At 47.2% G+C, this 11023-nt stretch overlaps 1 long non-coding RNA gene across 1 annotated transcript; it reads right to left on the reverse strand.

The window, feature by feature from the left end:
- Nucleotides 1-8823: 8823 nt before the first annotated feature.
- On the reverse strand, nucleotides 8824-10441 carry LOC141729014 (uncharacterized). The gene is made up of 3 exons (XR_012580262.1): nucleotides 10367-10441; nucleotides 10245-10285; nucleotides 8824-10163 (listed from the first exon to the last, which is right to left on the reverse strand). It is a non-coding gene; the product is annotated as an uncharacterized LOC141729014 (long non-coding RNA).
- Nucleotides 10442-11023: the final 582 nt, after the last annotated feature.

The following is an 11023-nucleotide window of genomic DNA, read 5'->3' on the forward strand; positions in this document are numbered from 1 at the left end:
CCCTAACCCTAACCCTAACCCTAACCCTAACCCTAACCCTAACCCTAACCCTAACCCTAACCCTAACCCTAACCCTAACCCTAACCCTAACCCTAACCCTAACCCTAACCCTAACCCTAACCCTAACCCTAACCCTAACCCTAACCCTAACCCTAACCCTAACCCTAACCCTAACCCTAACCCTAACCCTAACCCTAACCCTAACCCTAACCCTAACCCTAACCCTAACCCTAACCCTAACCCTAACCCTAACCCTAACCCTAACCCTAACCCTAACCCTAACCCTAACCCTAACCCTAACCCTAACCCTAACCCTAACCCTAACCCTAACCCTAACCCTAACCCTAACCCTAACCCTAACCCTAACCCTAACCCTAACCCTAACCCTAACCCTAACCCTAACCCTAACCCTAACCCTAACCCTAACCCTAACCCTAACCCTAACCCTAACCCTAACCCTAACCCTAACCCTAACCCTAACCCTAACCCTAACCCTAACCCTAACCCTAACCCTAACCCTAACCCTAACCCTAACCCTAACCCTAACCCTAACCCTAACCCTAACCCTAACCCTAACCCTAACCCTAACCCTAACCCTAACCCTAACCCTAACCCTAACCCTAACCCTAACCCTAACCCTAACCCTAACCCTAACCCTAACCCTAACCCTAACCCTAACCCTAACCCTAACCCTAACCCTAACCCTAACCCTAACCCTAACCCTAACCCTAACCCTAACCCTAACCCTAACCCTAACCCTAACCCTAACCCTAACCCTAACCCTAACCCTAACCCTAACCCTAACCCTAACCCTAACCCTAACCCTAACCCTAACCCTAACCCTAACCCTAACCCTAACCCTAACCCTAACCCTAACCCTAACCCTAACCCTAACCCTAACCCTAACCCTAACCCTAACCCTAACCCTAACCCTAACCCTAACCCTAACCCTAACCCTAACCCTAACCCTAACCCTAACCCTAACCCTAACCCTAACCCTAACCCTAACCCTAACCCTAACCCTAACCCTAACCCTAACCCTAACCCTAACCCTAACCCTAACCCTAACCCTAACCCTAACCCTAACCCTAACCCTAACCCTAACCCTAACCCTAACCCTAACCCTAACCCTAACCCTAACCCTAACCCTAACCCTAACCCTAACCCTAACCCTAACCCTAACCCTAACCCTAACCCTAACCCTAACCCTAACCCTAACCCTAACCCTAACCCTAACCCTAACCCTAACCCTAACCCTAACCCTAACCCTAACCCTAACCCTAACCCTAACCCTAACCCTAACCCTAACCCTAACCCTAACCCTAACCCTAACCCTAACCCTAACCCTAACCCTAACCCTAACCCTAACCCTAACCCTAACCCTAACCCTAACCCTAACCCTAACCCTAACCCTAACCCTAACCCTAACCCTAACCCTAACCCTAACCCTAACCCTAACCCTAACCCTAACCCTAACCCTAACCCTAACCCTAACCCTAACCCTAACCCTAACCCTAACCCTAACCCTAACCCTAACCCTAACCCTAACCCTAACCCTAACCCTAACCCTAACCCTAACCCTAACCCTAACCCTAACCCTAACCCTAACCCTAACCCTAACCCTAACCCTAACCCTAACCCTAACCCTAACCCTAACCCTAACCCTAACCCTAACCCTAACCCTAACCCTAACCCTAACCCTAACCCTAACCCTAACCCTAACCCTAACCCTAACCCTAACCCTAACCCTAACCCTAACCCTAACCCTAACCCTAACCCTAACCCTAACCCTAACCCTAACCCTAACCCTAACCCTAACCCTAACCCTAACCCTAACCCTAACCCTAACCCTAACCCTAACCCTAACCCTAACCCTAACCCTAACCCTAACCCTAACCCTAACCCTAACCCTAACCCTAACCCTAACCCTAACCCTAACCCTAACCCTAACCCTAACCCTAACCCTAACCCTAACCCTAACCCTAACCCTAACCCTAACCCTAACCCTAACCCTAACCCTAACCCTAACCCTAACCCTAACCCTAACCCTAACCCTAACCCTAACCCTAACCCTAACCCTAACCCTAACCCTAACCCTAACCCTAACCCTAACCCTAACCCTAACCCTAACCCTAACCCTAACCCTAACCCTAACCCTAACCCTAACCCTAACCCTAACCCTAACCCTAACCCTAACCCTAACCCTAACCCTAACCCTAACCCTAACCCTAACCCTAACTAACCCTAACCCTAACCCTAACCCTAACCCTAACCCTAACCCTAACCCTAACCCTAACCCTAACCCTAACCCTAACCCTAACCCTAACCCTAACCCTAACCCTAACCCTAACCCTAACCCTAACCCTAACCCTAACCCTAACCCTAACCCTAACCCTAACCCTAACCCTAACCCTAACCCTAACCCTAACCCTAACCCTAACCCTAACCCTAACCCTAACCCTAACCCTAACCCTAACCCTAACCCTAACCCTAACCCTAACCCTAACCCTAACCCTAACCCTAACCCTAACCCTAACCCTAACCCTAACCCTAACCCTAACCCTAACCCTAACCCTAACCCTAACCCTAACCCTAACCCTAACCCTAACCCTAACCCTAACCCTAACCCTAACCCTAACCCTAACCCTAACCCTAACCCTAACCCTAACCCTAACCCTAACCCTAACCCTAACCCTAACCCTAACCCTAACCCTAACCCTAACCCTAACCCTAACCCTAACCCTAACCCTAACCCTAACCCTAACCCTAACCCTAACCCTAACCCTAACCCTAACCCTAACCCTAACCCTAACCCTAACCCTAACCCTAACCCTAACCCTAACCCTAACCCTAACCCTAACCCTAACCCTAACCCTAACCCTAACCCTAACCCTAACCCTAACCCTAACCCTAACCCTAACCCTAACCCTAACCCTAACCCTAACCCTAACCCTAACCCTAACCCTAACCCTAACCCTAACCCTAACCCTAACCCTAACCCTAACCCTAACCCTAACCCTAACCCTAACCCTAACCCTAACCCTAACCCTAACCCTAACCCTAACCCTAACCCTAACCCTAACCCTAACCCTAACCCTAACCCTAACCCTAACCCTAACCCTAACCCTAACCCTAACCCTAACCCTAACCCTAACCCTAACCCTAACCCTAACCCTAACCCTAACCCTAACCCTAACCCTAACCCTAACCCTAACCCTAACCCTAACCCTAACCCTAACCCTAACCCTAACCCTAACCCTAACCCTAACCCTAACCCTAACCCTAACCCTAACCCTAACCCTAACCCTAACCCTAACCCTAACCCTAACCCTAACCCTAACCCTAACCCTAACCCTAACCCTAACCCTAACCCTAACCCTAACCCTAACCCTAACCCTAACCCTAACCCTAACCCTAACCCTAACCCTAACCCTAACCCTAACCCTAACCCTAACCCTAACCCTAACCCTAACCCTAACCCTAACCCTAACCCTAACCCTAACCCTAACCCTAACCCTAACCCTAACCCTAACCCTAACCCTAACCCTAACCCTAACCCTAACCCTAACCCTAACCCTAACCCTAACCCTAACCCTAACCCTAACCCTAACCCTAACCCTAACCCTAACCCTAACCCTAACCCTAACCCTAACCCTAACCCTAACCCTAACCCTAACCCTAACCCTAACCCTAACCCTAACCCTAACCCTAACCCTAACCCTAACCCTAACCCTAACCCTAACCCTAACCCTAACCCTAACCCTAACCCTAACCCTAACCCTAACCCTAACCCTAACCCTAACCCTAACCCTAACCCTAACCCTAACCCTAACCCTAACCCTAACCCTAACCCTAACCCTAACCCTAACCCTAACCCTAACCCTAACCCTAACCCTAACCCTAACCCTAACCCTAACCCTAACCCTAACCCTAACCCTAACCCTAACCCTAACCCTAACCCTAACCCTAACCCTAACCCTAACCCTAACCCTAACCCTAACCCTAACCCTAACCCTAACCCTAACCCTAACCCTAACCCTAACCCTAACCCTAACCCTAACCCTAACCCTAACCCTAACCCTAACCCTAACCCTAACCCTAACCCTAACCCTAACCCTAACCCTAACCCTAACCCTAACCCTAACCCTAACCCTAACCCTAACCCTAACCCTAACCCTAACCCTAACCCTAACCCTAACCCTAACCCTAACCCTAACCCTAACCCTAACCCTAACCCTAACCCTAACCCTAACCCTAACCCTAACCCTAACCCTAACCCTAACCCTAACCCTAACCCTAACCCTAACCCTAACCCTAACCCTAACCCTAACCCTAACCCTAACCCTAACCCTAACCCTAACCCTAACCCTAACCCTAACCCTAACCCTAACCCTAACCCTAACCCTAACCCTAACCCTAACCCTAACCCTAACCCTAACCCTAACCCTAACCCTAACCCTAACCCTAACCCTAACCCTAACCCTAACCCTAACCCTAACCCTAACCCTAACCCTAACCCTAACCCTAACCCTAACCCTAACCCTAACCCTAACCCTAACCCTAACCCTAACCCTAACCCTAACCCTAACCCTAACCCTAACCCTAACCCTAACCCTAACCCTAACCCTAACCCTAACCCTAACCCTAACCCTAACCCTAACCCTAACCCTAACCCTAACCCTAACCCTAACCCTAACCCTAACCCTAACCCTAACCCTAACCCTAACCCTAACCCTAACCCTAACCCTAACCCTAACCCTAACCCTAACCCTAACCCTAACCCTAACCCTAACCCTAACCCTAACCCTAACCCTAACCCTAACCCTAACCCTAACCCTAACCCTAACCCTAACCCTAACCCTAACCCTAACCCTAACCCTAACCCTAACCCTAACCCTAACCCTAACCCTAACCCTAACCCTAACCCTAACCCCGCCCCTAACCCCGCCCCTAACCCCGCCCCTAACCCCGCCCCTAACCCCGCCCCTAACCCCGCCCCTAACCCTAACCCCTAACCCCGCCCCTAACCCCGCCCCTAACCCCGCCCCTAACCCCGCCCCTAACCCCGCCCCTAACCCCGCCCCTAACCCCGCCCCTAACCCCGCCCCTAACCCCGCCCCTAACCCCGCCCCTAACCCCGCCCCTAACCCCGCCCCTAACCCCGCCCCTAACCCCGCCCCTAACCCCGCCCCTTCGGGGCGGGGTTAGGGGCGTATATACTGTATATAATAAAAAGAATAAAAACTATATGTCCGGTGCAGCAGTAGAAAATTTCAGGCTCCCGGGGAGTAAATGGTTTGTTTTGTATTTTTATTTTTTTCCTTTACTCCCAGGGAGCCTGAAAGTTTCTACTGCTGCTTTTTTAAATTAAAGCTAGAAAGGAAAACAAAGTTAGAAAGAGAGAAGAGAAAAGAGAGAAGTTAGAGAGAAGTGAGAAAAGAGAAGTTAGGGAAAAGAGAGAAATTAGAGAAGTTAGACAAGAGAGAAGTTAGACAAGAGAGAAGTTAGAGAAAAGAGAAATTAGAGAAAAGAGAAGTTAGACAAGAGAGAAGTTAGAGAAAAGAGAAATTAGAGAAAAGAGAAATTAGAGAAAAGAGAAATTAGAGAAAAGAGAAATTAGAGAAAAGAGAAATTAGAGAAAAGAGAAATTAGAGAAAAGAGAAATTAGAGAAAAGAGAAATTAGAGAAAAGAGAAATTAGAGAAAAGAGAAATTAGAGAAAAGAGAAATTAGAGAAAAGAGAAATTAGAGAAAAGAGAAAAGTTAGAGAAAAGAGAAATTAGAGAAAAGAGAAATTAGAGAAAAGAGAAATTAGAGAAAAGAGAAAAGTTAGAGAAAAGAGAAATTAGAGAAAAGAGAAATTAGAGAAAAGAGAAAAGTTAGAGAAAAGAGAAATTAGAGAAAAGAGAAAAGTTAGAGAAAAGAGAAAAGTTAGAGAAAAGAGAAAAGTTAGAGAAAAGAGAAATTAGAGAAAAGAGAAGTTAGAGAAAAGAGAAAAGTTAGAGAAAAGAGAAAAGTTAGAGAAAAGAGAAAAGTTAGAGAAAAGAGAAATTAGAGAAAGGAGAAAAGAGAGAAAAGAGAAAAGTTAGAGAAGAGAGAAAAGAGAGAAGAGAGAAAAGACAAATTAGAGAAAAGAGAGAAAAGAGAGAGAAGAAAAAAGCAATAAGACTGAAAAGCGAGAGAAGAGAAAAGCAAGAGAAGACAGAAAATTAGAGAGAAAAATAAGAGACAGAGAATAGAAAGAAGACAAGACAGAAAAGAAGAGAACACAGAGACAGAAAGAGAAAAGAAGACAGACAGAGAAACCAAGACAGAGAGAAAGGAAATGGAGGGTGAGAAAATGAAGGATGAGAGTTACAGGAAAAAGAAATTGGTGGGGATTAGAGTTAAAGTGAAAACTCAGAGCAGAGGGAAAAAAGAAAATACTAAGAGCAAAAAGGACAAACCAAGGAAAAGGAGAAAACAGAGAAACAGAAGCAACAAGAGCAAGGGTGAAAGTTATGAGGAAAAAGAAAGAAGGTACAAAGTATAAGCAAAAGAGGGCAAAATAAATACAGTCAAACAAAAAATGAAAATACACAAATAATAGAAGGAAGGGGATGGAAACATAGTTACAGAAGCAGAGACAGTGTCAGAAGGAGTGAGAAACAGAAACAAAGGGATAGAGACAGATGGAAGTTACGTTACAGATAGAAAAGGAAAGTGAAGAGCAACAGGAAGAAATACAGTGGAAAGAAAATACAAAACCACACCAAAAAAACACAGGAGCCACAATGGGGGTAGGGAAGGGCAGGGGATATCTTTATTAGGGGGGATTTTACTGGATTGAGTGAATGATTTTATTTATACATCACCAAAATACATTTAAACAGTGTACACAAATGTAAATACAAATAGAAGCCATACACACACTGGTACAAGTCAAATTGCAATACAGAGCAATACAGAGCAATACAGAGCAATACAGAGCAATACAGAGCAATACAGAGCAATACACAGCAATACACAGCAATACACAGCAATACACAGCAATACACAGCAATACACAGCAATACACAGCAATACACAGCAATACACAGCAATACACAGCAATACACAGCAATACACAGCAATACACCATATAATCAAAATAAAAAAAGGTTAATTTATGATTACAGGAAACCCAAAACAACAAAACCACAGAGAAAACTACATTCATCTACCACACACACTCCCTTCAGATAGCACAAAACCTCACCATCCCTCTCATCACAACTGCTAAATTACACCCCAGAAATCAGTGGTCCTTGGGAACGTGGTTCCCGGGAGCCTGCAAAAAATCCTCCTGCCTGACGAAAACCCCGGTCCCTGGAGGGTCCGCGCCCAAACTTTGGCGATGAACGTCGCCTCGCGGACCGACCGGGACCGAGGGAAAAAAAACCCAGCCGGGGGGAAAAAAAAAAAAAACCCCCCGGCTGGGGATTTTTTATTCTAAATTTAAAAATAAGTTGAAAAACCTGCAAAACCAAAAGCCATACAAGGTTACAACCCTACAGCCCTTCAACACACACACATCCTTCAGCTGACAGACAAACCCACACTGATTCACACATCAACCGCTCAGCTAACCCTCTGCAAGCATTCACACCGCTCCTCGGGAACGCGGTTCCCGGGAGCCTGCAAAAAATCCTCCTGCCTGACGAAAACCCCGGTCCCTGGAGGGTCCGCGCCCAAACTTTGGCGATGAACGTCGCCTCGCGGACCGACCGGGACCGAGGGAAAAAAAACCCAGCCGGGGGGAAAAAAAAAAAAACCCCCCGGCTGGGGATTTTTTATTCTAAATTTAAAAATGAGTTGAAAAACCTGCAAAACCAAACGCCATACAAGGTTACAACCCTACAGCCCTTCAACACACACACATCCTTCAGCTGACAGACAAACCCACACTGATTCACACATCAACCGCTCAGCTAACCCTCTGCAAGCATTCACACCGCTCCTCGGGAACGCGGTTCCCGGGAGCCTGCAAAAAATCCTCCTGCCTGACGAAAACCCCGGTCCCTGGAGGGTCCGCGCCCAAACTTTGGCGATGAACGTCGCCTCGCGGACCGACCGGGACCGAGGGAAAAAAAACCCAGCCGGGGGGAAAAAAAAAAAAACCCCCCGGCTGGGGATTTTTTATTCTAAATTTAAAAATGAGTTGAAAAACCTGCAAAAGCAAAAGCCATACACACAAGGGTAAATCCAGTCAGCATGCGCTCACACACGCAGGAACGAGGGGAGGCAGACAGACACGCTCGCTTGCTCCCACACACGCCCGCACCCTCTTCCGACTTACACGCTCGCTGCGGCCCTTACTCACGACTCTGAAGAACGTGCTTTGACGCATCTTCTCGCTGCTGCTCCTTGACTTCAAATGGTAGATTCCAGGGAAATCGGTAGCCTCGGGGACCTGTGAGACGACAGGAAGGGATCAATGAGCGGGTATCTGACAGCTAGGACTTGTCCCCACTCTGGACCTATAAATTTCCTACTCAAAATCCCACAAGACACAGATGAACAGTAAAGCTTTTATAACTGTTCTACCTAACTGTGACTACGTGCCAGGGCAAGGCAGCTCCGATCATAATTGGTACAATATAAATACACACAATATAAGCTGACGCATACATTGCAAGTGTACACATAGGGTAAGTACACAGAATGTAAGGCGACGCATACAGTATAAGTACATACAGTATAAGCCAGCATAGGTACATGCAATCTAAGTACAGACAGCATAAGCCAACACAGGTACATACAATGAAAGTACACACAGCATAAGCCATCACAGGTACATACAATATACACCAACAGAGGTACATACTATGTAAGTACATACAGCATAAGCCAACACAGGAACACACAATATAAGTACATAGAGTATAAGCCAGCATACGTACACACAATATTGGTACATACAGTATAAGCCAGCATAGCTACATGCAATCTAAGTACAGACAGCATAAGCCAACACAGGTACATACAATATACACCAACACAGGTACATACTATGTAAGTACATACAGCATAAGCCAACACAGGTACACACAATATAAGTACATAGAGTATAAGCCAGCATAGGTACACACAATATTGGTACATAAAATAGAAGCCAACATAGGTACATACAACATAAAGCAGGACTTAGGATAGCTATCTGCAAGATTAATTTTTGAGACCTATATCCTTTGAGAAGATGGAACCGATAGAACTACTGAAGTCACCTGAGGAAGGATTAAGATGCTCCCACTAGAAGTCCAAGAGAATGGCATGGAAAAAAGGCACTACCTAAGCTGGTAGTGAGAAGGAACATGGATAACATCTTCTGTAACCCTTCCTGGCTCAAAGAGTAAAAAGGTAAAAATGCCGGAATAAGGAATATCCGGAAAGGAACGTGAGTAAAATAAGAGCGACATGGCACGGAGTGGTGCCCACAAAGGGTCGAGATGTAACAAAGGCCTGTGACGTGGAAGAAGATGGACGCACGCTATGTAACACAGACACAGACAATGTAACAGACATGGATGACCTAACACAGAGACAAGTGGCAACTTTCCACTTAGGGACCTGAGATTCCTAGCGCAAGATGAACCAGAGGCTGATGACTCCAAAGGAAAGGAAGCCCTATGACAATAGCGTGTGTTAATGAAATCTAACTCATTAAAAGCACTCAGTGCCAAAGCAGTTGAGAAGATGCTCGAGAGGCTCAGCGAGCCTAGAAAAGGAAGTGGACGGCCGAGCGATCGTAGCTATAGCTGCAGACCCGAAGGTGAGCTCCTGGGGAGAAAGATCCGTGACGATGCCGAGTCGAGGAAGGCTGACGACGCAAAGTTCGTGACGCTGTGGAGAGGGGTCGGAACTGCCCTGCCCGGCAAAGGCTCTGATGAAGCTGAAGAGAAAGCCTCACCCTTTACTTCCAGAGGACCCATCCCGCTACAGACCTCTCCGCTAAGCTAACATGAAACGGCCCCCTGTGATACTAAAGGTTTTTCCCCTTCCCCGACCACTGGCCCCGACACTTAGCTTTCGCATGAGGAGGGGACGAAATCCATCCTTGGTTGGACGTGGATGTGGAGGCTTTCTCGATGTGTGTGCTTTGGCGCTGCCGTTTCCGAGCTTTGGCTAAGAGCCTCCTCAGAGTACCTAAGACAAAACAGAAAAAGTGACTATTGTCCTCAAAACCGGTAATCCCCGGGAGTGCTATGCACCACCACCCCAGCTCACCTCAAGTCTCGCTTTGAATCCGGAAGGGGCGCAGAAGATACCTGCAAAAACAAAAGGCGCAGGCTTAGCATGCTGCTGCGTAACACTCGCCTAAGAGTCGGCCTGCCTAAACCCCGACTCACCTGCCCTCCTGTGTTCCTTGGCATGCCTAGGGCAGGGAGACAACCTGGAAAGAAACAGAGGAGAAAAGCATGCTGAGATACTGTGAAAACACAACATCCCTACCCTGACAAGGATGCCACAGCAGTACCTTAAGCTTGCACCCACCTGGCATGGGCGTGCTCGGCCAAGATAGATTGCAAAGGGGCCACCTAAAACAAAAAAAAAAACAAGTGGACATACTTAGACCAGCATCAGAAATTGAGACTACAGCAATAAAAACTGCTTCAGTATGCTACTCAATGCTCACCTTGCCCACTCGGCCTTGACTACAGCTCTCACCCTTGAATTCCTAAAAAGAGAGACAAAGAACACTACGGTGACACGTATCAATTATACTCCCTCTACAGAGGAAAGCAGTAACTAACCTGCTCGTGTGAATCCCCTCACACAGGATGGGGCCCTCTGGCCCAGATTTCATTGAACTGAATCTGAAAAAAACGTTAGGACAGGAGTCACACTGTTGCAGGACAACTTAAGAGCTCCAGATGTCCTGTGTCCATCTACAAATCCCATCTAGAGTCCAACTACACCCCACATTACACATTCCAAGTCCCCGGGCCCTCTCCTATTGCACCAGGCTATGCGGCAGGGCAGAGCAGCCCCGGCACAAATGTGTG

The sequence above is a fragment of the Zonotrichia albicollis genome, chromosome 5 (genome assembly GCF_047830755.1).
Source record: "Zonotrichia albicollis isolate bZonAlb1 chromosome 5, bZonAlb1.hap1, whole genome shotgun sequence".
NCBI lineage: Eukaryota > Metazoa > Chordata > Aves > Passeriformes > Passerellidae > Zonotrichia > Zonotrichia albicollis.